At 33.7% G+C, this 18563-nt stretch overlaps 1 long non-coding RNA gene across 5 annotated transcripts in view; it reads right to left on the reverse strand.

The window, feature by feature from the left end:
- LOC138140525 (uncharacterized) overlaps positions 1–6986 on the reverse strand; it is a 180903-nt gene extending 173917 nt beyond the window's left edge. For 4 of the 5 annotated variants that reach the window (XR_011162560.1, XR_011162561.1, XR_011162563.1 and 1 more), the window contains exons 1-2: positions 6725–6986; positions 6443–6670 (exon numbers count right to left, since the gene is read on the reverse strand). This is a non-coding gene — a long non-coding RNA (uncharacterized lncRNA). Of the gene's footprint in view, positions 1–1182; positions 1280–6442; positions 6671–6724 lie in introns of those variants that run through there. The other variant, XR_011162564.1, reaches the window with a different exon arrangement.
- Between the last annotated feature and the right edge of the window lie 11577 nt (positions 6987–18563).

Below are 18563 nucleotides of genomic sequence, written 5' to 3' on the forward strand. Positions count from 1 at the left end.
TTCCTGACCACTGGCAACCAATGACGTAACTTATTGCTTTTTGAATAACTAATTTCCATAACGAAACCAACAAAATTTCGAGCGACTTTATTGTTAATTTGCTAATTAACATCATCATAAAATGAACAACGAATTATACATTTTAATTTTGCTTACTTCCAAGAGAAGAATCCGTTTTAAAACAATTGCAAAAACTTCATTGGAACACATTTTACACGCGTAACCCATATCTGCTACTTTTCTCGGCGCTAGAAACTATCGAAGCGGCGAGCTCGAAGCTCACAAATGGAATTAATTCCTGACCCATGTGGGGTCTCCAGTCCCTTATCAATGGTCATTCCTGATACTAGGGGTACCACACAACTATTTCAAAGGTAAGTCTTGAAAAACATACATCATTTTTTTGGATTTTGGCCAGGTTTTCGGCGTTTCAGCCCACTGTGCGCCGGAGCGAATTAGTATACAGGGTGATTCATCTTTTACCGCCGGTGGCAAATGACGCTTAAGAATTGAGAAAAATTTATAAAATTTACAGGGTTGATTTGTCGAAAAATTTACTTTCGACTGGTATAATCTATGTATTTAAAAAAAAAAAAATATATTGAGCAGATATTTATAAAAAACTGTAAAATTCAAATTTCTAAGATGATTAGAAATATGGTTTATTTAGAATATTTTATACGATGGACCAGCCTGTGGATAACCTGAGGTAAACGTTCTGTGTAGTAGAAAATGACAAAATAATTCCGAATTTTGAAATTTACCGACCAAAAAATACCAATCATAATCAAGACGGTAATCATGATGACAATAAAGTATGGATTACAAATTTTTTCTTTTGAAATGAAAGAAAATGGCTAAAATTTAATTTTGGCCGCCATAGTACCGTATTTAGTTTTTTTTGTTGGAAATTGTTAAATTTCCTTAAGTACATATGTAGTACTATCGCTGGGCCAAAAAAAAAACTCGTAAAGCCAAAATTTTAGTATTGTAAATCAAAGTCTACGTCAAATGTTATTGTCAGTGTCAAAGTCAATGCGAAAAAATGGGTTTAACTGAAATTCAAAAACAAACTATAGCGAGAACGGATTTCGATACGGGCAATTGCTGCTGAGGTTGGTGTTGATAAAGGTACCGTTTTATTGGCCAAAAAATGAAACCTATGCATACATAACCTTTATTAAAAAAGCAGTGTGTACACAACTCAAATTTTTAATTTTTGGATCTGTTGTTCTGTCATCTGTGTACGAGTTCTTTCTTTTTTGGCCAGCGATAGTACCTAGAAGTTATGTAGTTTACGTCAATTACAATAATTATAAAAACAGTACTGAAATACACTCACCGGCACAAAAAACGACTCATTATGATTTCTTTAATAAATGATCTTGAAATTATATTTGTGCTTATTTTTCTTTATTATAGTTAAACTGGGATATTTTCAATGATCGGGAGTACTATGGTCACCATGGCAACCTAATTGTTTTGTTTAAATAAATAATTAGAAAATTTGCGTCACTTCCACGTTGTGTTTTTGTCGGTTGATTTACGTGTTAAAAGATTTAATGTGACAATACGAGATACTAATTCAAAAGGCTGTTCAAATTTTGGCAATTTTTCATAACATAAAATTTTTTCTGAAAAATTACTTTTTTGTTTTCATTAAAATTTTATTTACTGTGTTTAATGTTTTGTTTGTCGGATATTCTTTGGCAAAGAATAACTTAAATAACACTTATCAATACAACATGATATCAAAAAAAATTTCTAAGGCAATGAATTACTTATTATTATTAATTAATAATTATATTAATAAAATTCAAAGTGAGTCGTTTTTTGTGCCAGTCAGTATAGTTATTGTTATTTGTATCACAAGGCCAGAAACTGCACGTTTGCGAGCATGAGTACGGTTTGCTGTACGACGTGTGCCGACTTCTACGGATTTTTGTGAAATAAAAGCTAAAGCACTTATACTCAATTTCATATAAATGTGCATCTAAACAAGCCATGAAAATCTGATTTTCTTTGGTGTTAAAGCCAAAGCTAGTGACTTTGACTTTCAAAGTTGCTTGCCCGATTCGTCTAATTTTTCAGTTTTGTCCTTTTTAACATTGCTGATTTCAAAAGCAATGTTACGTCTTTTTACTGATTAAATTAAAGTAATTTATATGAAATCGACTATATTTTAATAATTGGTATTAGGGACTTTTTTGTGTTGGCAACACAAACATTTAAAATGTAAAATCAACATCGCTCTTGTTTCCTGATAATCCTAACATTTATTAAATTTAATTAATTTGTTTTTTTTTGACATTTTCCTGAAACATTTGGTGTAATGGATACACCAGCCCATATTCAAGAAGTGACTCAAAACAATCAAAACACTTAAAACGTAATTTTAATCAATTAATTTTAGTTAAACATTGCTTCTTTGTATACATATATGGTGCCTTCAAATATAATTATATTTACAGTAAGCGTTGACGACGTTTTAATTCTGTTAACAGTGTAGATAATTTCGTAAGCAACCAATCATTTTCCGGAGTTACACAGGTTGCATAGTAAGTTTTGTCCCAATTTCATATTAAAATTTTGACATTTGACATTCGTTGTCTTTCCCGTTTTCAGATTGAGCTGTGTTTGTGATTTTATTCGTTTTATTCCTCGTCTTGCATACAAAAAATCAGTTCTTGTCAGAACTAAAACGAAATCTACGTCAGTGTTTTACTGTTTTCCGACATTTTTGTGAACATTGGCTTTCACTGAACAACATAAAGTCTTCATGGTAATGTCTTATTTCGAAATGGTGTAAAAATCGATGGAGTTTGCCAGTATTCCCTTGCGTTATGTATGGAAGAGTTTGGAGAAGAATTCCCAGACATTGCAGTAGAATATACGCAGTTTCGACAAACTTTAAACATTTCCTTAAAGAATTTCCAAGAAAATGGATCTGTAGGATGAAAACCTGGCAGCGGCAGGCCAAAGAAAAGAACTCCAGAAGTGATTGAAGAGGCGAGACAGGCAATGGAAGAAGCCCCAGGCACTTCAATTGAACATTTATCACAACAACTTGGTGTGTCTGTTGGTACCTGTCATTCAATTGTGAAAAATGATCTTCACCTATTTCCCTACCATCTCACATCTGTTCAAGAATTACATCCAGCTGATCTCCCCCAAAGATTAGAATATTGTCAATGGTTTCTGAATACTTTAGATGTTCACCTTGATAAAACCTTTTACACTGATGAAGCCTACTTCCATCTTAGTGGATATGTCAACTCTCAAAATATAGGAATGTGGAGTTCAGAAAATTCACATTTTTTCATTGAAACACCCCAGTACCCCCAGAAAGTAGGCATTTGGGCTGCTATTAGCCAACGCAGAATTATTGGTCCAATCTTTTTTAAAGGTAACAATTGTAATAATGTTTTAGTAATTAAATAATAATCAATGTTTTTTAGGAAATATCAATGCTGCAAAATACAGAAATGAAATTTTGACTACGACATAGGATAACACAGAAAATTAATGAAATTAATAATAATCCTATTGTTTTAGAAAATGTAACTAATGCAATTATATGAAGGACTAGGTTGTGTTTACAAGAACAGGGTGCACATTTTCAACACATACTCAAAATTATGTATAAAATTGTTATCTCCTATTGTGTGAGGTTATGTGCAATACTTAATTTATAATTCTTATTAGTGTTCACAGCAATGTTAATGTTATTTTCTCTTCTTTGGTTTAAACAAATAGATGAATTGATACGACTAACTATTTGTCAATTTGCTTAAGGTGGGTACTTTCAAACTGTCTGTTTAGTTCCATGTTCAGTTTCAGTTTTCATTCAATATAAATATTGAAACCGAATGGAGAATATGAACTAACCGTGTAACATCCCATTTACTTGTTCTCTTTATGTTAACAGTTACTTGACTTTGGTGCTTTTGAAATTTTGCGATCTTATTCGACTTTCCATTCGAATTTGGGGTATATTTCCCCCAAAGATTAATTAAAATTTGCAGCAATGCCTCACAAAGATTTCGAAAGCTGAAACATCATCTTCCGTATATTGACGAAAAGCCATTAGTTAACAATAATGTTTGGATTATTTATTAATGTGAATTTCAATAATCTGAGATGAATGCACTACAAAAATTAAAAACATTTTCTAACCTAATTTTATTCATTTTATTTCGTTAAATGTCAGACCAGACGATTCTTGTGTCATTTTCTACGCTGTAAAAATGTTGCAAACAATTGAACTTCCATAGGTTGCTCTAAATATAAATTTATTTGAAGGCACGTTAGTTTGTACGTTATTGTAAATAGAAAAACATTTTTAATGAGCCATGCACAGAATTAACATTGACGCTTGACAAAATTCTGATTACACATGCCAACCGAAACCGATGACAACTCAAAATCCATACGTTTTGCCGGACTAGACTAGGTCGGCAACGCATGTGTTTCTGGACGATTTCGAGATCTACAAACTACCGAATTCCGGCCGGAGCCGGAGGCACGAAAAATGTTTTAGTTATTTTTCCTGGACGTGACTAATTACACTGGTCTACAGTGAAAAAATATTCTGAATAATTTTAACTAATTTTTGCTTGTCTACCCATGCTGAATACGAGTTGATAAGTAAAAGTCATTTATTAGTTTCAGTTTTCACGATACCTGATATCATTGATATCTTCCAAATTTAACGATCCTAACTTCCTTGAGCTTATTAATACTGATATTTACTAGTTAGTTGGCATCAAATTTTGAAAATATTGTGTTTTAGTGCTCTGTTCTGTATTAGTAAGTGATAAAAGTGTTAAAAGTAAAAAAAATAATTATATTTTATAGCAAAATATCTCTTTTAACACTCTTATCACTTAATAATACAGAACAGAGCACTAAAACACAATATTTTCAACATTTGATGCCAACTAACTAAGTAAATATCAATATTATCTAGTTCAAGAAGGCAAGGATCGTTAAATTTGCAAGATATCAGGTATCATCAAAAGTTAAACTCATAAATGACTTTTACTTATGAACTCATATTCAGCACGGGTAGACAAGCAAAAATTAGTTAAAATTATTCCGAATATTTTTCCACTGTAGACGAGTATTATTGCGAGTATTATTGCTGGACTGTTTGTCGAGATGTTACAGAAGCAGAATACAAAATATATAGAGTAAAGTGTAGAAGAACAGTATGATTTCTGTTAATTTTTGCAAACATTTTGTAATTTTTTTCTAGAAAACGGAAACTAATTTTAAGTATATATTATAAATTTTGTATTCGGCATATGAAGAATAATAAAAAAAAGTACTTTACGCGAAGAATACTTTTTTAAAGTCAAAATTTGTAGACTAGTGATCGAGTTTCTACTGCATATTAAATAGAGTTGGCTCCATCCTGGTTCCTACTTCCTAGGGGCGTTTGTTGATTGATACTTGGCTGCACTGTTATTGTCAAAATTGTCGCTATCTGCGTTTAAATAAAACTGCTCATTAACAAAATGTTTCTAGAGTGAAAATAAAATACAAATATTATGTTCAGTATTTAGATCTGCTTGCATTTACTTCACAAAGTCTGTGAAAACCAGGCTGCCAACTCAAATCTAACTCTCAAAAACTCCCCTACGACCCAGGATCGAGCCTACTTTCTCTTATATACTCCATTCTTTATCTTAGTGAGTGGTCTTTGGGAAATTTTCAGCCGTCAAGTTGAATTTAGGGATTTTTGAAAGTTCCCATGGAAAAGTGCGTTGGTAGTTGTTAAAAAATGTTCAAATATTACAAAAATGTACTTACAGAGACGCCGCAAAGTCTTTTTATTTATTACTTTCCAGGTTAAATTGCTCATGATTCACATGCACCGAGACATAACCTCAAACGTGTCATTTTCACATCGCATCGTTTTCTAAAATTTTAATAACTTGATTGGGAATTTCAAAATGTTCTAGACCGGCCACACACTTTCTGGTCAAATTAGGTCCGGTTTACGGTTTAAGAATCCGGTTAATTGATTGCGAGATTTAGACATGAATGCTTGACGACAATTCTGAATCTGAATGACAGCGATGACAGTTAGTACGTAATTTACACCACATAAAAATTTGGTGGAAAAAGTAAAACTTACAAAGCTACCCATGGCTTGCTTGATTGCATCGACCACTCACCAAGATAAAGAATAGATAGCAAATATTGTCCAAATTAAGTTTTCATGTTGTACCTCTGTATGCTGTCACTTTTTCACATTAATAATTCTAAAACCAACAACATTCTTGCCTCGCCTCCAATCAGTATTTATGCGGCAATTTAGTTAATTTTAAATGAATTTTTAGAAACGAGTTAGTTTTGCTAATAATTTCAATTTTTATGAAGTGGTTACAACCTCCTCTAGACCATCACTAAATTAAAAATTAAATGTCTGTCCTACCTTGTTTCAATGACAGCGATGAATGACTTTGAGAACCACATCCAGAGACTGAGTCCTGAGGTCTAAACCTGGCGTTAAGGGCTGTGTTGCACTCCAAGGGTCGAGTTGAACATCTGGATCGAACTGCCCACCAGACGAAAATGCAAATATTCAGGTCGAGATGACTGTGAGTACTTCGAACCAAACTGCCACTTGACTGCAACTGAAACCTGAACCCAAAGTTTGAACCTAAAACACATATAATTAGCGCCAAGCTCCGTATGTTTTTATCGACCTATGTACCTTCTCAACAGGGTCCCATCGATTCCTCAAAATTCCATGATTGCGCCTTGATCGCTTTATCGGCGATTCCGGCGATACCATAACCACACACCACTATCGAATTATTGAAGAAAACACGTGTTCAGAGAGAAGCCACAGGATGCACCTTCGTTCACTAAGAGATCATATTTTTGAAAACTATAACTATGAATTTCGATAAATTAGTTACAAACGTTTTCAGAACCCGTCAACATGTGCGTTCCATACCACGACATTTTGTTTTTGTTTGATAGGACAGTGAAAAAAAGAGGGGGTACCAACTCACTCACCAGAGAACAATGTGAAGCGACACTTCGCTTGATTTGCAGAAATCACCGTTATTGACTATGGACCGTATGATTTCCCTTTCGTTAAAATTTTCATTAACGCGTCTTTATCTAAATAATAATTGATTATTGATTTGGCTAAGCAACTGTTTAAAGAATTATTTAAATAAAGGGTTATGATTTCCTGTATTTACAACATTCCTTAATTAAATAACACTTAAATACCAAAATACCTAACTTCTTTAAGGAAACAATGTCAAGTTAATGAAAACATTAAACATCACTTGCCGTTGTTTAAAATTTTATTTAAAAATAACCACTGACGACAGTTGTTAAACACTTAATTAAAGAGAAATCAGCAAAAAATTAAAGACCGTCTTTAAGTCCTTAACGACTGTTCTATGTTTTAATGAAGAGGAAATCATAAGGCCCATTATGATTACTGTCTTGATTATGATTGGATTTTTTGGGTGGTAAATTTCAAAACTCGAAATTATTTTGTCATTTTCTACTACACAGAACGTTTACCTCAGCTTTTCTATGTACGACTGCTCTAATTTTGTTCACTCATGTCGGATTTTTGGAATATCTGAGCTCTATACAGTTTAAATTAATTGGCAGAATAACAATTCAATATGCATGTCAAAATGACAAGAATTGAAAGTGGGGTTACGGTTCCTAAAATTTTTTTGGCCACCATAGTACCTACCCTCGTGTCAAAAATAAATTACTCCCTAGAATTCGAACTTTTAGGGAAATAACGTTTTTCATGTTGTGTGTAACTAGAATTTTCAAAAGTAATTTTGAACGTTTAAGGTTGGTTACTATGAATTGAGTGATTTAAGTCCAATTAAATATGCCGCCAGAAACCAAAATTGATTGTGAAACGAAAAAACATCCATCACTTATGCTAGGTTTACATCTGACATTTATTGTATGATATTTATGTCGGAGAATAGCTATAGCTCGCGTTTACCTGAGTTTGAAACGGTCGAAAAAGTGGATTTTCGATCACGTTTTTTGAGAAAACAGTACGAGATGAACGTTTTCTCTCTTTACTACATAAATTATGAACATTTCTATTAGTGAACTATGAAGAGAAAAATATAATTTTGTTTTGACGAATTTGTTGAAAAACCACAAATAAAATGCTCTACTTGGAAGCTGTGTAGGCAAAATGAAAAGAGATATCGAAAATATCTCACGTCATTCACTAGATATTGTTATGAATGTGACGCAGACGAAAAGTGGTGTTTCTTACTTGAATATTAGTTGAAAAAAACGAAAAAAATGAAGTCATTTCTCAACGTTAAAATTTCACGTTGTAGACAACCAACCCTACATGCTACCTGAGCTAACAGCTTACGGAAAGGGGACTACACAAGGGTACAAATTACATCGGCATATCACCCATTTTAATATTATGCAAATCTCTATCCTTTTTTTTTACGTGCAATAATAATTTCCAGTAATAATACACCATGAAATAAGCACAATTTTTTCCTTTATTTCATATCAAAATTCACGATTTAAAATATTTTATTTTATACTGTCCGGTAGATGTTCGATTACATTATCCATTTGAGTCCGGTAGGGTAGTTATAACAGTATCAGAGACTGTTTTATTTATACAAATCAAATCTGACATTGAAAAGTGCAAAAGTCGAAAAACATTCACTTGAGTGCTTCGAAATGATCGAGTTGTAATACGAAAGTTTATTAGCAACCACGAATGTCATTTTTTAAAGTGGTTGCAAGTTGCTCGTCAGAAGTTGACGACTCATGTTGACATTTGATAGAAAAATAAAAAATGTGACACTAGTATTCGCCGTTGTCTTAAAAATTAAAAAAAAAAAAAAACATTTGAAGGACAACAAAAAATTATCGAAAAATTATCGCTGTAATTCAAAAAATAAAGCCTTACGATTGGTCGAAAATGATGATGAATGAAATAATTACATATTATATCCCAAGTGCAAAATTTTTTATCGGAAATTTTTTTGCTAATGAACGAAAACATCCATAAATGAGGTCAGAAGACCAATTATTAGCAAATAAGAGCACGAGACGAAGTCGAGGGCTTTTATTTGATAATAATTGGTCTTCTGACCGAATAATTTATGGATGTTTGAGTTCATTAGCAAAAAAATTGCCGATATTAAAATTTTGCACGAGGAGCATACGGCTGATTATTTCCTGAATAGAATGAAAACAAACGCATTATTTCCAATCCTTTTTATTCAAAATAATTAAATAAAAAAAAATCAGGTACCGGCATTTTTTATCAGATTATTGCACATTGCATTTTAGAGAAATTTTATCGGGTTATTTTTTGTTTTGTAAAAATATTTTACCATAATTCATGATTCTTGACAAATCAGGTAGAAACTCGAACTAAAATTCATTCGCTCATCTGCAGGGAGTAAATGCAAATTTAATCGTAATACTTTGGGAAAATACAACTACACAATGCTGCACCCTGTATTTGGTGAATATTATAGTTTTATTAGTCGGACCTTCAAAGTCAGAAAAATGTCCTATACTACCTATACGATCAAATTGTAGGTATATTATGTACCTACAAAAAAATACTAAAACAAATTCTTAGCTCAATATTTTTAATTTTTTAAAATTTAATGTTCCTTTTGTTAAAAAAAAATCGGGAGAATTACAAAGGAAAGTCGGAAAATTAGGGCAAACTTCAAAAATTATAATTTTTGTATGCACTCTCGATCATAACTGACGACATATTTAATTGATTCTTTTTTTGTTCGGTTTGTTCCCTGCACATCAACTAGGAAATTTCTTTTAGGTAAACGCGAGCCTTAATGTAAACGGGATAGAATTTCTGTCCGGTACATTTGTGGCGTGTGTCTGCAATATCTATCGACACTTCTAGAGCCATAGGTCGAACCGGGTATTTTTTGCAGACACATGAATGTCGGGGATAAGTTTTTAAAGTTGATTAGCGGTCTACTTTTGTGTCAAGTGTCGAGCAATAAGTACATACCTACTAAGTGCATTTCACTGCAATTTGTGAATTATTTTTATTTTCATTGTTGCTATTGTAAGAGAATTTTAAAAACGCAACAGAAAAACTACCTCCTCCACCCCAAACATATGGCTCATAAATTATGTTCTGAAAGGTCCTTGACTCGGGGGTGATTTTTACCAGGGGCAAGACAGTGACGCGTGGCAGCTGCAACGGAGAGGAGCTGTTCGAGACGTACGGGTACGAGAGTGCCGTCAGGTGAATAATTGTGGCCTGGAAGTGGTGTAGTGAATTAGGCTAGTGATAGCCGGTAATAGAGATACAGTTACCAGGTGTGTCGGTAACTGGGTGATAGCAGGTTGGGCAACCTGGGCTATAGATCAGTATCTCAAAACCTCGAGCAGATACCATGGTATAATTCCTGAGCACCGGATGTCCGGGTGAGGCATCTTTGGCTCATGACACGGCTAGGCCGTTGACCGGGCGCGTCTTGACGGCTGGTGGTGGCAACCAAATGCACCGATCATACGTTGCGGATTGTAAGGTTATGAGGTCATCCCGGTCCCCAGGTACTGAGGGGGCAGTGTAACGTATAGAAGGGAGCTATCGCACTCTCACGCTGGCATTGGCGGCCTTCTTCTGTGGAGTCTGCGGGCGGGCTGTGCACCCCAAACTGCACACGAGGCTATTACAGGTGCTACTAGAATTTGAGAATTTTCTCCTGTGCAAACGGATTTTGATAAATGTCACAAAATGTCAAAACGAAACGTCAAGCTCGTCAAACAAAAAAACGTTGTATTCAACTCGTTCGTGTAAATTGTGAATTGTTTTATTTAAATAAATTATTAGAAAATTTGCGCTACTTTCATGTTTTTGTCGGTTGATTTACGTGTTAAAAGATTTAATTTGACAATATGAGATACTAATTCAAAATGCTGCTCAAATTTTGGCAATTTTTCATAACATAAATGTTTTTCTAAAAAATTACTTTTATTTTTTTTTTCATTCAAATTTTATTTGCTAATTTTTTGTTTGTCGGATATTCTTTGGCAAAGAATAACTTAAATAACACTTATCAATACATGATATCAAAAAAAAAATTAAGAAAATGGAATTACTTAATTATATTAATAAAATTCAAAGTGAGTCGTTTTTTGTGCCGGTCAGTGTAGTTATATTTAAATATTTTAGCATCCAAGGAAAATTTTACAAAAATTAAAAAATTCAAAAAATTTAAAATGCGGTTGTAGAAAAAATAGTGTTTGTAAAACAACTATTTTCATTGTAAAATCAGTGAAAATACACTTCGCCGCAAAATTAACGCATACTGTTTAAAAACTTTAAAAAAGCCTGTAAATTTTAATTTTAAATGATGTATTATGAAAAATGAAGTTACGTTATAATAGTAAAGCACTTATTTTGTAATTTTTAATTAAATAAACAGAAATATACAGGGTATTTTGAAGCTTAACAAAATCAAATTCGAAAAAAAAACAATTTAATAACGCGTGTTTCATCCTCTTGCATTAATAACTGCTTCACATCATCTACCCATTCTCGATATCAACGTTCTAATGTCATTTTGATCGATAGTATTCCAAATTTCTGTAAGGTGGTTTCCAAGATCACCAAAACTTAATGCAGGTGGATACAAGGTTTTTAGGCTTCTGCCCATATTGTCCCATAAATGTTCAATGGGATTCAAAACCGCGCTGCGAGCTGGCCAATTCATAGTGACAATTATAACTTCCTGAAAGTACTGTCTCACTATCTGAGCTGTGTGAGGCCTGGCATTATCATTCATCAATATGGAATTTTCGCCGATGTAAGGTGCGTAAGGTACAACATGAGGTTCCAAAATGGTTGTTACGTATCTGTCTGCTGTTAACCTTCCCTGGTTTACAATTACTAGCTCCGTACGGCCTTCTAAAGATATCCCACCCCAAACCTTAATTGAGCCTCCACCATAACTGACGGCCTGAGCAATGTTACATTGAACGTAAGGTTCCCCTGGTCGTCTATAAACCCTCATACGCCTGTCATTGGAAAATCTACAAAACCTAGACTCGTTCGTAAACAGCACTCTAACCCAATCAGCTTCTTGCCAGTTTAAATGTGCATGAGCAAATTCTAAACGATGTTCTGCCGTTAAAAGTGGACCAGTAGCAGGAACGTAGGGTAGTAGCTGATGTTCTGCTAACCTTCTCCTAATTGTGTCTTGGCTGATCAGAGCGTTATACCTCAAAGAAAAGGCTTCTTGAAGGCTAGTACTTGTTACAAACCTCTGTCTTAACGTCTGTAATCTTAAAAATCTGTCTTGATTAGCCGTTGTCATTCGTTTTCGCCCCTTCCCGGTTCGTCTTTTGTTGATTCCCGTTTCTAGGTACCGATTTATGACTCTTGAAATGGTTGATTGCATCACACCAAAACGTTCTGCAATACTTTGCTGCGTTCTTCCTTTTCCGGAAAGTGCTACAGCCACTGTACATTCTTCCGGTGAAATATTTCTTGAATGTCGTTGATTACAATTCATTTTATTATAAAATATGACAGAAACAATGTCTACCTCACTTGGTTAATAAATATGTAGCAAAATTCTTCGATACCAATGAGCAAAAAGTGCAACACTTTGGTTTTTTTAGAATTTAACAAAAACTAATCAATGGTTTTTAATGAATATCGCACGAAAACAAGAAGATAATCTGAGTCAACATTTTTGGTTTCCAACTAGCAGTGAAAAAATTTGTAAAATGGAATACGATTATTTTTTTTAAATTATGCGTTAATTTTGCGGCGAAGTGTAGTTATTTATGATGTAAGTGGTAAAAGTGAGATTTTATTTTGTAAGTGGGGTAGATTGGGAAACGACCGCAGCGAGTTGACCAACCCCACGAACAAAATAAAATCACTGTTAACACATCCATCATACATCTATTTGTTATACAACTGGTTTGCATTGCATTAAAAAACACAGTCGTATTTTTGATGTTAATTTTAATTTCTGCGGCAAAAATCAGGTAGCTAGTCTTGTATTGACATTTGTTTATTAGAAACGTCAAAAAAGTTTTCATTACGTTGTGTAAAACACTTTCAATTCCACATTATTGCACTCGTAAACATGGAATGCAAAGAAAACGACGTTAAGGATGCCGATATCGACGACAGATTTCACGCAGATATTGAAAAAGCTGCAAATAGAGCCACTTTAACATTTATAAATAAATAAAAAATAACTAGTGTTAAAAGTTTTTTTTTTTACTAGTGTTAAAATAGTTATTTAGACAACGAGTGTTAGAAGTGCAACTTTTTTTCATAGGTGTGGAAGTTTATTAAACGAGTCTTAGACGAGTTAAATAATCCACACGCATGAAAAAAAAAAGCACGCTAACACGAGTTGTCTATAAAAAAATTAAAATTTCATAAATCAAAACCTATTTTAACTGTAATTTGTGCTTCCATTTTGGTCAAGTGCGGTGGCCGGTTGTGGTAACTAAGGAAACATTATATGTTTATTGTTTAAAATTAATTTGTCAGTTTTATGTCAGTCTCAATAAAAGTCAAAACGAGTGATTCAGGATTCAGATGAAGATCCTGAAATTACTAGTGGACTAAAGAAAGGTAGGTTTAATGTTACTAATTATTCTAATCGTTATTTCAATTTTCATTTTGATAAATCACTTCTCTGTAGAATACGTAGGTATATCGTTCATTCATGGATTAAAACCAAGCAGTTAAAAAAAGTTGCTGACATCATAACTTTTTTTCACTAAGTGAAAAAAAGTGATACTTCTAACACTAAAATCAATGAAAAATAGTCAACTTTTTTTAATGAAATTTTAAAAATACTTTTAACACGGTAAGTTATAAAGAGCAATTTTTAATCAAATTAGCTTCCACTAAAAACGTCACTTTTAATGTCAATTGTATAAAAAGAATATAAAACATCAAAGGAAAATTTTACAAAAATTCGTAACCAAGTGACCAGCGCAAGCGGGCAACTTGAATGTCTGATCCTTTTGTAGTAAGTGTCAATTTTAATAGCAAAAGTTTAAAAAGCGGTTGTAGAAAAAATAGTTTGTATTTCGTGCACAAGAGAATTGTTTTGTTGGCGCCTTCGAATGCGTTTGAAGTCTCAACTTGACGGTCTCGACCAAAACCTCATTCTCATGCGCCAACAAAAAACAATAATTTTGCGCAGTTAATACAAAAATAACTATTTTTTAACGTTCGACAAAAAAAGGGAAAGTTTTTTCATTCATTTGCGTCCATAAATTATGTGATTTTTGAATCGGTTCAGAAGCGTTAAAAAAAGTGCCTAGCGGTTTATCAGATTGACTGTAATACACATTTTTATTATTTATTTATTAGATGAAAAAGGAAAATACATAGTAAGCCAGATCATTAACTTATAAAAATACATGCTCCAAATTTGAAAACATTTGAAAGAAATACGCCAAATTTTTAATAGTTAAATTATATTTTAATAACGTATTATACACGTTCGCATCTATACATTCCTGTAACCTTTCTCTCATTCCAGCCACCATGTTACGACAGTAATCACGACCTCGCAGCATGGTCCAGACTCGTCGCACATTGGCATCTAATTCTTCAACGGTCCTCCTTCTCGCACCGTGAAATGGATCTCCCCAATTAAGAATCATTTGACCCCAAAGATTTTCAATCGGGTTAAGGTCAGGAGATTTTGATGGCCATCTAATAAGGTCGATCTCCGGATGATCCGCAAACCAATCCATAATTATATTAGCTCTGTGGATTGAGCAGTTGTCCTGCACAAACGCAAATCGGGGCCTTTCCTCTTCTGGATAAATGTTATGCACAGTCGGCAACATAACTTCTTCCAAAATTTCCCAATATCTATGGGAATTAAATCTCGGTGGTGTAATCTGTGCTATTTCTCCAGGCCCGTCCTGGCTCATCCATGCCCAATAACCCACCGAGATCCTACCACTGCTTCTATTGGGACGAACATTCTTGGGATGATACCTGGTGCCGTGGGGACAGGTAATCTCGCCACCAGTAATTACCTTAATCTTTTGCGTATCCCCGTTGAGTAAAATCCCATCGGTAATTTCGCCACCAATATTTTTCAATACATTTTTATTCAGGGTCATACCCAATAAGGGTGGATTTAAGTAACTACCTGACACCTGACCCAACTTTATTTGTGTTTTTAGAAAAACTGAAAGAATTTCAAATAGACACTTATGTGAAAATACAAAGTCTACATTTGGTAGCAAAAATTCATAATAAGCCTGTCAGAGACAGACCAAAATTTATAAATAATATGATAAAGCGACATAATAATAAGATTACAATGGAAAGATTAATTCTTAAAAATAAAAATTTTATTTTTAAAAATTAATCTTTCCATTGTAATCTTAAATAATAAATTGTTTTTCCATATACATGCATTTACTTGTTTTCCTCTGTCTCAGACTCTCAGATACAGAAATATTAATGTCGGCCGTCCGACGACGCCGTCTTTATGGGCAGGTAGGTGTAGAATGTAGATTAATTCCGGGAAGCACAGTGACGAAATTACCGGTAGGCTTAGCATGCCATTAAACGGTGGTGGCGAATTTACCTGTATCTTAATCTCGTAATGATGCTTGGTGGCGAAATTACCAACACCGGGTGCCGTCACGTCTCCAGATGAGACGAATAGGAGTATCCGTGAATATTACAATCGACCAGTCTCTGTTAAGGTTGTCCATGCAAAATTGCAATCTAGCTTCCGCTTGAGCAGAAGTTAGTTGAATTTTCTTGGCTGGAGTCCTTGCGTGAACTCCTAGTTCATGAAGTCGAAGACGAATTGTCGACAAACCACAGTTCAGATTCAGTGCCTCACGAATCTGCACTGAATTAGTTACGGGAATGTTTGTCACAAATTCGTTTATTCTTCGCACTTGATTTTGATCCAAAACACGAGGTTTACCTGTTTTTGGCTTTGTTTGCAAAGGACGGTCTAGCAAATTGTCTTCGCTTCTGTTAATCCAGCGATTTACAGTCCTTTTCTGTAAAAATTATTTTAGTAAATACAGGCCCCTTGACAAAATCTCAAAATCATCGGCGAACTCATAGTGTATAAAACATTATTTTAAAATACTTACTGATATGTTTAGGTGCTGTGCAATTTGTCTTGAAGACATTCCACTTGCTTTAGCACCTATAATAAAACCTCTGGTTTCTAATGTGGAATATTCTCGGCCAGACATCTTGATAAAGACCCACACAACACAGTAACTTGCGGTTTGTATAAAAAAATTATTCTATGTTGTTCACGTTAAGAGGAGTAGATACCAATGTTGATCTTGAAATTTCCACAACACCGGGCTCGGCTGTCAGAGTAAGCAATAAACCCGGCAAACCATCCCCTGCTTATTGTAATGATGATTTACATGATTTACAATAGGGTCTTTCACAGGCATGTATTACGAGTATTTTGACGCTTTGGGTAGTGGTTCAAATAAAAGTATCGATATTTTCTTGTTAGATATTTAAAAATGAAACACATTTTTTTATTTAGTTATTTGCTTTGATCGTAAATATAATAAAGCAATCTATTACAAAAAATAAAACAGAACTTTCAATTATTTTTAAATATTTCATTTAATATCTCTTATTGGCATATTTCTTGATGTTCTAGGATCATTTAATTCAGGTAGATAACACTTCATATAAAATTGTTCCAGTTTATTTTTCATTTTTTTGTCCCAAAAGCCGTCATTTTGTTTCTATTACTTGCGTTTTTAGTTTGTTTTTTCCTGTCCACACTGCCAATATACCTACATTTTTTTTATTTGTTATATGAAGTTGGCCTTGTATCTGATAATACCAGTCGTGGTTGGTATTAATTTCGTAATTACCATAATTTTTAATTTTCCAAAATGGGATTAATTTCTTCATAATGGCTTCGTCGGGTGTTAAATTTTGTTTATACGCAGTATAAGGGCATTTTATTTCGACAAGGCTATCGATCTTTTCTACTAAACCATCTGGGGATGCTCCCAAGAAATAAACGCTCTTATCAATAAAAAGACCACAGGAAATTATTTCAATGTTGTCGTTATATTCTTCGGTTAGTTTTTTTCCCAGTTTCTTCTTGGCGTCAATTTCATGTATTTTTCCATAATTTAAAGAAGGAATTTTTGTTGAAATGACATTGTACAATATAGATTTTATAGTTCCGGTAGTATTTGTAGTTTTCCTTAGCTTACAAATTTTGCCAAAATTTGAGGCAGTTAATTTCCTTCTTTGTTCCAACCATTCACCATCTTCATTTTGAACTGTCGTTCTCCGTTCAATTTCATAAATTTGTTCATCAGGTTTTTTTAATAATTTTAAAAATTCTTTCTCCTCTTCTTCATACATTTCTCTACACATGTCAACCTGTTGAGAATTTTTACCATAAGATTCATCAGGTTTATGTGTCCTGGAGTGCTGGTACCCTTTTGAATAACCTTTTTGTCTCAGTTTTATTTTTATTACATCACGTTGTTTTTTCACTTTCGCCATTCTTCGAATCTCTAATGTTCTTATGATTTCATTTTTGTTCCTTCTTAATGTACCATGCGTCATTCATCAGGTAAAAATACTCACTTTTGGTTTATTCTTCCAATTTGTCAGATTTTGAGTACCTCCTCTATTTCGTTTTCTACTTGTAAGTCTTTTTATAATTTATTTATTAGCTTTGGCCATATTAAGAGCAAGAAATAAATTCCTAGTATCTAACCTCTCAAAGAAGAAATAGAATTACTAGGTGTAGAAAACTTAGATATTTTATCACATACTTACGTCACCAATTAATAGAACACTATGTAATAGTCTCACTAATAGTACATACTATTATAATTGTGATGCGTCACAAAATGCGTGCAGTTCTATGACTTTGCTTTGTGAACAAACGCGGAATTTTTATTTGTTTTATATGGATTAATTCGTTTGTGATCATTGTCCACGCAGAATGAATAGACATCGGAACCGCTTCGTCCCATCCCAATTTGACTGCCCATAGTTGCTGTAAAATTATTTTTGTCTTCATTATTACGGGACCGATGAGCCCAAGCGGGTCGAATATTTGCGACGTAACCGAGAGGATTACGCGTTTGGTTACCTTTCGCGGAATGTCGTCTAGATTTGTATTGTAATTTAAGTATGTCCGTATTAGGATTCCAAAATAAGTCTAGAATTTTTGTGTGTTCGTTTTTGTTTAATTGAACGGTTACCTAAGTTGGGATCACTGTTTTCGTTAGTAGGCAAAGCTCTGATATCATTTGATTGAAATGTGCGTAATTCGAAATGACCTTGCTTAAGTATGTGGGTGACATCTTCTCTGAGTCTTACTAATTCCGTTATCGAATCGGCCCCTGTCAGGAGATCGTCCATATAAAAATCGTTTTTAATAATTTCGCAGCCCTTAGGAAATTTACTTGCATTGATATCGGCCAGTTCCTTTAAACAACGCGTCGCTATGAAACTTGCGGGTTTCGTTCCGTACGTTAAAGTTGTCAAGGCATAT

The sequence above is a fragment of the Tenebrio molitor genome, chromosome Y, assembly GCF_963966145.1.
Source record: "Tenebrio molitor chromosome Y, icTenMoli1.1, whole genome shotgun sequence".
Classification (NCBI taxonomy): Eukaryota; Metazoa; Arthropoda; class Insecta; order Coleoptera; family Tenebrionidae; genus Tenebrio; species Tenebrio molitor.